The 10,238-nt window shown below is 37.6% G+C and overlaps 1 pseudogene; it reads right to left on the bottom strand.

Moving 5' to 3' along the window:
• Positions 1–5,703: 5,703 nt before the first annotated feature.
• LOC126796158 (peroxidase N1-like) lies at positions 5,704–9,111 on the bottom strand (annotated as a pseudogene).
• Between the last annotated feature and the right edge of the window lie 1,127 nt (positions 9,112–10,238).

Here is a 10,238-nt window from a genome sequence, read left to right on the forward strand (position 1 = left end):
CAATATGAAGCAACTATATGAAGGAAACTTCTCAAGATCGATCGACACCAGTCGATATGATTGATATGTATATATAGTCACCTTGTAAAAATTTCATCCAATTCGGATCTCGTTTAACTATCGGAATTTCCGGTAAACCGAAAACAACACTAATATACCCTAAGGGATGACCCATTACCAAGATGCGAATGAGAAAAGTTGTTTACATATTTGAAGTCACATAATTTTTGTCATCGATCGTGCGTGGTCAAAACAAAGAAACTCATTTGGCAAAGTCCCGGTTAATGGGGGTTTTATTATGTGAAAACGCATGTTTTTTGGTTGACCGTTGGTACAAACGGTCAAACCATGTTCAAAACGGACGAAATTTTTACGGGTTTCCTAAATATATATACCGATCGCATTTACTGGTGTCGATCGACCATATTTTCAAACTGGAGTTGTCGATCGATGAAGTGTCCACTAATGTACCATAACTTTTATATTAGGGTTATAATAAAACTATCACATTATGAAGCGACTATATGAAGGAAACTTATCGGAATTGATCGACACCATCCGATGTGATCAGTATATATATTTAGTGACCATTTTAAAATTTCATCCAATTCGGACCTCGTTTGACCGTCTGAATTTCCGGTAAACCAAAAACAACACTAATATACCCTAAGGGAGGACCCATTACCAAGATGCGAATGTGAAAAGTTGTTTACATATTTGAAGTCACATAATTTTTGTCATCGATCGTGCATGGTCGAAACAAGGAAACTCATTTGGCAAAGCCCCGGTCAATGAGGTTTTATTATGTGAAAACGCATATTTTTTGGTTAATCGTTAGTATGGACGATCAAACTATGTTCAAAATGGATGAAATTTTTACATGGTCCCTAAATATATATGTTGATCACATCTATTGGTGTCGATCGACAATATTTTGAAACTAGAATTTTTTTTAAAAAAATTGTTTTAAAAAAAAAAACCGAACCGAACCGAACCGTTCGGTTCGGTTTTTAGTTTTCCCTATTGAAAAACCGAACAGTGAACCGAACCGAACCGAACCGAAGTTTAATTTCAGTTTGATTTACAGTTTGACCCCAAAACCAAACCGTTTAAACCGAATGCCACCCCTATTTCAAACCAAACCTCGAAAAATTACATACCTGTGATTTCAATTCAACAGAGATCCCTAGTGCGTGAGGCTGGTTAAGCTTCCAAGACTTCCACACTCACGGCACAAATAGTACAACAGCTTGCCAAATCAAACACACATTACCATTACCACCATTACTCTACAAGAGTGTATTTCATTCACTACTAGAGTGCAGACACCACCATAAAGTAACAGCGCGTGCATATTACTCTCAGTTTGTATCGGTTAACTGTACAAACCCACGCGCATCTGTTTCTCTTCTCTCTCCTCTGTCTATGTCTGTTAGTCACCCCTCTCCTATGTTCTTCTCATCTTCATTTTATTTTCCAAAAAAAATCACAATGAAGAAATTAAATTACGAATCAAAACCATATAACCAGATTGATTAATGAAACCCACAATTGAACGAATATTATTAGATGGATTTGAATTTTTTTCGGGTTTGCATACTGGGTTTTGGATTAGTCTCATCAAATCAATTTCAATAAATTCAATTTTGTTCAGATTTGGGATTCTTCAATGGTTTGTAAACTGGGTTTTTATTTTGTTGAATCAGGTTCATCAGTTTGATGCACCCAAATCCAGATTGGAACTCCAAGATCAAAAATCACAAAGTTGTTGGACAACAAACCATTTGCCGGAAAAAGAAAGAAGAGAAGAATCAAAAGGTGAAAACCTCAAACCCTCATTCCTATTTGATTTGCTTTGATTCATCGAAAACACCCTAAAGAATAACCGAAGTTGCCGAGTATCAGAATTCAAGTCCAAGTTCTGAGTTAACCGGCCACCTCTATGTCTTCTCTTTCTTAGATAAGATAATCCTCACTTGCCTAACTAACAAACCTTGAACGAATAACTACCACCAATTCAAAAAGTTGATCCACATGTATTTATGAACGGTCCAGATTTGCTGGTGTGCGTACTCGACGGTGCATTGAATCTATTTCCTACTCTACCAATTTTCAATCCAACTGTTAACAAATTAAATGATCACATTAACGTGCCGACACGAAAACAGAAGACTGATGTCCTGCGCCTTAGCCGTGTGTGTACTGATCCTAAAAATGTCACCAAGATTAAAAGTAAACATCACGCTCAAATTTTCATCCACTCAATTTTTCGAAACAAATTGGAGTAACTGATGAGTAATACTAATAGTATTGTTACCTCAGAGACAAAGAACTCGTGGACGACGCCGCGTTATCTATCGTGGACGGTGACCTTGTGCTTCGGAACAGAACCAGAGTCGGTCTGGTCGTTTACTTCTACCAGCATTTGGAGCTCCAAAGTCGTTGTATTGCGGCGCCATTTCAATGTTTTGGAGTGGTTAGTAGTGCTGCTCGGTAAGGTGACATGGCGGGAGGGGTGGGTTTCTGGTAGAGAGGAATGCAAGGGTTGCAGGGAATGGCGTGGTCCATCGGATTATGATTCTCTTCTTGTAATTCTAATGGCCAGGTTTAGGGAGAGTTCGGGAATGAGCCTTAGCTCCAAAAGCCCAAAGCTTTTTTTTCATATGGCAAATTGTGATAGGATGTAGTCGTGGGCTTCGTCTGGAATGCACCCACTCTCCGAGAGCTTAGCGGGTTTTTGAAACGGCGTGAGTTTTGTTCCTGTTTTTAGAGTATTAAGTAGTTTACTGTTTACGTAGAAAGGTTTTATCTGGTGTTTGAGAGTATGAGGCTTTAAGCTTAATCATATAGAATCCATTGCTGAAATTGGAATATAGGATTAAAGTACCAAAGCTCCAAAGCAGAATCCAGCGATGACCAAGTTCTCGACGGAGACGGCGGCGAGGTCGATAGTGCTGACCTGGCCGGCGAAGACTTGAGTGATGGCACCAAGAGAGTACTGACATAGTGAAGTGAAGATGGCGGGGCCGGCAAGAAACCAGAGCTTCTTGGATTCTCGGTTGAACTCACGGAAGAAGTCACGGAAGCCATTGATGGGAGGGATGTCGTCGGAGTCGAGGTTAAAGGTCGTGGTGGAAATGGGAGAAGCGTTTACAGGTGCAGGGAACGACTCTAGATTGTCATGCACCGGATGATGATGATGTTGTGGAATTGCCACCACGTCGTCTCTTATCGACAGAAGTGGCTGTGGTCAGCGCAATTAGGTCAAAGTCAAAATTATCTGATAACTTACCCCCACGTGATTAAAACGCGCCGAAAACAAAAATGTGCATAACATTTGAACGTTTAACGGACGTCTGTGGCCCTTGCTGCTCAAACCACTCATGCGTCGCCACGTCAGGAAAAGACTTTTTGGGCTCTCGGAGAGTGAGCCAATTCTAGACGGTTCCGTAGTCGTGGTCCTATATACCTCCCGCGATTTGTTAGATGTTAAGAAGAAAAAAAGTTAAAATGTGTTGTGCACATGAGTACGACACTGTTATTCATTGAAATGGGGAGGGTAAAAGTCATCGTCGTCTTCTAGTTTTGGAGCCCATCATATAAATCATCATCCCATACCATCAAGAGCCCCAATTACCGGTGTTCTGAAAGTCGGCCTAAGCACCGTCCCTGGTACCGCCGTTGAGATTCAAACCAACGTTGAAGCCTAGATCAACATGTCAAAATTGCTTAATCATTTGGTTAAAGACGATAATGTATTGGATGAATGGTTCAAGCGACCTGTAATGATATTTATCACCAATACAACCTCGAGAGAAGGGATAGAAAAGGAAAGTAGAATTAGTTTCTAAATTTGAGGAATTGAAGTAGGAATTGAGTAGTTCCTTACGTTTTAGTCCATCCATGACCCGAACTCAATTAGTCTCAGCCTCATCTCATCCATTTCCCCCTCTGCTCGAGCTTGGACACATCATTTCCTCTTTCTCGCTCCTTCAAGATTTCCAGATTTCCCATGCGTTCAATTTCATCGGTCAAGGAGCTTGAAGTCTAAGATCAATTTGCAAATTGAAACCTAACATCAATTTCCCTCTTGTTTTTTTAGCTCTCTGGCGTAGATTAAAGCTCCAGCGAGTCTCCTAATTTCCAAAATGAAGCTCTGTCAGCCTCCTCCTAATTTTTATAACACAAGTTGTTTCAAACAAGTGAGAATTGATACTTTATTCGAAGTAGTTTACCAACCCACATGAAAATAGCTAGTCAAAAATCAAAACTTTCACCGAATCTACTGTTTACAAATGCTGTTTACAAAAATCAGTTGGGCTCTTGTAGAGTGGGTGCATAATAGAATGCTCTCGGGTTTACAGGGAGAAGATAATGAAAATGTGTGTGTGATGCTGTGCTTGCGTCTGCACTGAGTTAAACATGTGGATGAGTTAATCACCATTGGATTGCGTGGCTATATTCTAACATAATTATTGTGAAAATTACCTACTATTCCAGGATATTACAATTTTATTCTTATGTGTGTCTTAGTCTAAGTAAGTTTTCTTACTAGAGTAGATTATGCTTTAATGTAATAGATGTAAATATCTAATTATTCGGGATACTCCGTATGTAATGTCTATATATATGTCTCATTATTAATTCATAAAGATAGACGTTATGTTCCATTATGTTGTTATTATTCCAATTTTGTTCCCCTCCTTTAACACATTATTAGCTTTATGGTTAGCTATGATCGAGTTTGGTCGTGAGCTTTATGTCATTGGAAAGCCACGTATGGGTAGAGGTACCAAATGTGCCGAAAAACTCAAGCTCGACACAGGCTCAGCCGTTAAAAGTCGGCCCGGCACGGCCCAAGCCCGTTATTATAATGGGCTGGGCTGGGCCGAGATATATTAGCCCATGGATTGAGCTCGGCACGGTCCGAGCACGATAATTTCATGGACCAGCTCGTTAAACATATAATTTTATATTATTTATATAAATACTTAAACAATTATCACTATTAGACTTGAATATTATAACTTTTAAATTATCTCTTGATTATTTCATTATTCTAACTACAAGATTTCACAAATATAATAAAAGTAGTGAAGAAAACATTATTGTTTTGATATATATGTAATGTTTTAGAAATAAAATTAGAAAATATGTTATAATATTTTACTATTCTAAATAGTTATATAAAACAAATATTCTAATTACATAATATATATTTTTCTATTGTGTGTTATAATGTTAATGGGCCGGGCCGGCCAGCTTTTTGGCCTAGCACGATATAGGCTGTCGGGCCGGGCTTAATTTTAAGAAATTGGCCAGCCCAAACCCGATACGAAAAATAAATGGGCCGGCATGAGCACGGTTTTGGCCAGCTTCAAATGGGCCGACCCAGCCCGTTTGCCACCTCTATGTACATGTGTACTTTCCAAAACATTTTACGGTTCACCCATACCTATTATCTATGACGAAGAAGTTATGGCCGTCTAAGTGCATGAAGGTCATTCCACTCGTGAATTTGATTTTCATTGCAAACTTTTATTTTAAGTTGTTATGAAGAAATGTTTGTGATTGAGTATATATATATATATATATATATATATATTTCGTAGTAAAAAAATAGAATTATCAATTTGATTACACGTACAAAGGAATTAATGTTTGATGAAAAAAAATTGAATGCTAGATTATGATCTTCATCAGTTAGTTGATTGCAGAACAAACGCGGTGAATTTCACCATTTGTTGCAGACTTGACACCCAAAGGCGGATACATGCAACAGGCTATCAGGACTGCAGCTAAGACGAAAATTATGATATAAACTAACTAGGTACACTGTTTGAGAAAGTATCATTAGCTCAGTTGGCAATCTGGCCGATTATTTTTCTTATAGCCCCTCTAAGGTTAAAGTTTCGAATCCTCTTAGGAGTAAGAAGATTATTTCTACTTTTTCAGAATTTTTTTCCCATTTTATTCCTTATTTTATCCTTTATGCCTTCCCTAATTATATTACATTCACCTTGTTTTTTTTTTTCCTAGTTCTACTTTCTTCACCTTCCTCCTTATTCTTAAAATTTCACTAATCTACTAGTATGCGAAGATTTAAAAACTGAAAATGTTTCTTCATGTTTCTTCATGCACTTCCCTCTTTAGAAAATAAAATCCTTGGATGAGCCTAAGATTGAGTTCTAAACCTAAAAAAAAACAAGTTTATAATCCTAGATCCGCTACTGTTGACACCAATGTTACTATCTTCACTATGGATCTTCCGAATTCTACGCTGAAGTTCAATGCTTGCCATCCTCCCACACCCAAGAACCGTTGGACAAAGCATTTTGTGGAAGCATCAGTCCATAACTTTTGATCAGACTCGAGTATCCCACGACAATTCCTTGAGTTTGTAAAGAATGCTGCATCAAACCGAGCTCCGCTGCTTGTGTCCAAATCGACACGCTTTGCTGCATCACCACCTTGGGGGCAGAGTGCTCATAGTTGAGGAACAAATGAAGGGTTGATGGTCTTGTCTGCACCGTTTCCGATTGTAGTACGTGAAATTGTAAAGCCTGTAGTTGAAGAAGCGGCAAGCTGAAGTACCAATAGTGTGTCCACCTATAAATTCCAGAATTTAGATGCATATCAATTTAATGATAATGAAGGTACAAAATACATAAAATAAATGTCTATTAATTAGAAAATAATAATACTCTTTAGCAATAATGTACTATTCAAGCTTACTTACCAATAAGCGTGACATGATCTTGAGTCAGTTGAGTGTTGAGACCAAGAGTTTGAAACTTGTTCTTTTGTACATCAGTGGAATCCCTAAAGCCAAGAATGATACTCGTCCGTCAAACCTTCCGGTAGCTAGGCACCTTCCAATTGATTCCCTTTGTCTGCAAGAACATTAGTTATAATCCGGGCATGTGTATTAATCATTTATATATATATTTAGCAAGGATGAAATGACTTAATTAGTGTCTGTACTACGAACATAATCGATTTGCAAGGTTAATTATGAAAGGTAAAACGTACCAAGACAACAGAATCTCGAGCAGCAAGGACGAGAATGTCAGCACAAGAAACAACACCAGGGCATGCAGCTTCAAGCTGAGTCTTTGCGTCGTCAATAACTTCCCAACCTCTCAATCCAAGGTTCGGGCCAGCAGTTTTTACAGTGTTTGCGCCGTTGAGGAGTACAGAACCGTCGCAACCTTGAACGAAGTAGCTAGTCGTGAAAGTGCATTCTCAATAAGCCAGGTGTGGCGGACCTACTTGAAGGGCCACTTGGGCTTAAGCCCAGAGTACTTTTGGGCTGTAAAAAACCCTAGTATATATACGTATGGGCTGATAAGAAAAATTTGGGAATGAGGCGGCATGTTTGCTTCTCTGATTTTCACCCTTTTCTTTTCGCATGTTTCTTCTCTCTAATCTCTAATTGCTACTTCTCAATCCAACTGAAGAGTGAAGTCCAGCTGAATTTATCTCCTAGTGTCTTCTAGTAGGCTAATGTCTTGTTCTAATTCATTTGAAATTATCTGGTATGCTCCGACTAGAGTTACACGGTTTTCAATTTCTTTTCATCTATGCTCGAATTACAAATTGAAGTGATAGTCGAATTTATCTCCTAGTGTCGTCTAGTAGGCTAACGTCTTGTTCTAATTCAGTTGAAATTATTTGGTATGCTCCAATTAGAGTTACAAGGTTTTCAATTTCTTTTCATCTATGCTCGAATTACAAATTGAAGTGATAGTCGAATTTATCTCCTAGTGTCTTCTAGTAGGCTAACGTCTTGTTCTAATTCATTTGAAATTATCTGGTATGCTCCAATTAGAGTTACAAGGTTTTCAATTTCTCTTCATATGCTCGAATTACTAATTGAAGTGATAGTTCATTGTTCCTACTTAACTTTTTCGGTTGCGGTTGTTTATTTTTTTCTTTTGTTGTTTGTCTTGCCTATTCGTTGAGAGGTCAGAGGTGTACTATTGCTTTGTTCCTTGGGTAGTTCTCTTGTTTCTGCCTGTTGGATTTGATATATTTTCATTCTCCCACTGGGTTTCAAACCTCAAAAAAAAATTTGTGGCTTTATAAACTAGCCTAGACAACTTTTCAATCTTGGATCCGCCTCTGTAGGTGCAATGGCAGGAGTGGATTTGAAATGCTTTTGAACTGTTCTTGACTTATTGTGACAATGGAATCTTCCGCAGGGGCGGATCCAGCCCAGCAAATGAAAAAGAATTAAAACATAAAGATAATCTCACTTTTCTTTCTTCACATCCGGGTTCTTCTTTTCATCTTCTTCAGTTCAAGGACTTCAAACAAAAATTATTCTCGTCTACATGTATAGTTCTAAGCTCTTTCATTAAAAATGGCAGGTCTCTTCCTGTCTTTGGTTTTTATTTTTATTTTTGATTTCAATGGTTTAGATATGATGAGTTTTGTTTGTTTTGATGAATATGTTATTTGTTTTTTTCCGACTAATTAGAAGCGTAAGAGCTCTGAACTTTTGATTGGGTTGCTGAATGCTGAGGAATTGTTTCATAAGAAGAAGATGTTTATGCACATTATTTTAAACTTTTAAGTAATTGCTGGCTTCAGTTTGGATGTTTGAATGTTTGAAATATCTGTGTAGTATGAAGCTTGGTATTGAAGTTAGATTTTGGTGAAATTTGAATTGAATGGTTTACGATTCAATATTGAGGCAGTAGGTTTGTGGCAGAAATTTTTCATATCTTAGTTTCTGATTCAATTTTGTTGTGTTAGTTTGGTGATGATTAATTGTCAAGTGATTATGAAATTTATTATGTATATTTCAGGATGTCTGATGATAATCGTTCGAGCAAATTAAAAAAGAATTTAATAAATTTATGTAGGTTTGTCATTTTTAATAAATTAAAAGAATTAAATATTAGATTAGATTTTTTTTACTTGTTATTAGCCCCGTTGACATTTCAATTCTGGATCCACCACTAACTCTATCACTAACTGTGCCCTAGGACATGATTTGAAGTAGAATCCAACTCGGGTGCTTTGGCTTTGCACCGAGCTGGGGAAAGGGGTAACCAGGGCAAGCAAGGCCAGAAACACAACGGAAATGGAGGACTTCTGGTACATTTTCGAACTTAGCTAGCTTCAGTATATTGACCGAAATCAATGTATAAACGTTTAGATCGATGGGATGAGAAACTGAAGATACTAGATAGCTACTATTGTGTTTATGCTGGTTGTGATTTCATATCATCAGACTGATATCTATTTATATAGTACGGGGGTTGCCCATAAAATGTTATTGAAGTTCAGAAACGCGGAGAGAAGTAAACAAAGACGGCTGAGTGGCTGATAACAGAAAGAGTCAATTCAAGTGACGATGCACTTTTTGCTGGTTTGCTTCTTTGTAATCGTCATGGGTGAAGACTCGTCTTGTGCATTATTGGTTGCATGCATTGATGTAGCAAACATGCACGGAAAGGTTTCTAATTAACAACCTCCATCTTTTTTATTAGTTAGTTCATATATCTAGCTAGGAATTAATTATAGAATGTTCTTTAAAGTTTTACATAATGACGGGGAACTGTAATACAGTAAAATGTATATTGCTTTCGTGTTACTTACACCGAATTTGTTCTATATAATCTAACAAGAGTTATACCACAAATCACGTCCTTAATTACTCCTTGAATCACGCTTTTGATTTATTCTTAAATCACGCTAACACTCCCTCTTAAGTTGGCGCATACACATCAATTATCCACAACTTGCTAAGTGAGTCATAAAAGGCCTTCTTAGACACTCTTTTTGTGAGCATATCGGCAAGTTGTTCTTCTGTAGAAACAAAAGAAAACTAATGATCTTCGCGTCTAGCTTCTCTTTTATAAAGTGACGATCAACCTCCACATGTTTTGTACAATCATGTTCCACATGATTTTGTGAGATATCAATATATGTCTTGTTGTCACAGTACAGCTGCATAACACAGTTAGGTTTGATACCTAAATCTTGTAGGAAATTTTTAAGCCATAAAAATTCGCACACCTCCTGAGCCATACATCTGTACTCTGCTTTAACACTAGATCGAGCTACCACTTTTTTTTCTTACTCTTCTATGTAACTAGATTAGCCCTAACAAAAGTAAAGTATCATAATGTGGATCTCCGATCTGTAATATTTCTAGCCCAGCCTGCATCTATGAAGCCACAAACCTCAAGGATATTATTGTGATTAGAGAACATTACTCCTCTCCC

This window comes from Argentina anserina, chromosome 5 (genome assembly GCF_933775445.1).
Source record: "Argentina anserina chromosome 5, drPotAnse1.1, whole genome shotgun sequence".
Lineage (NCBI taxonomy): Eukaryota > Viridiplantae > Streptophyta > Magnoliopsida > Rosales > Rosaceae > Argentina > Argentina anserina.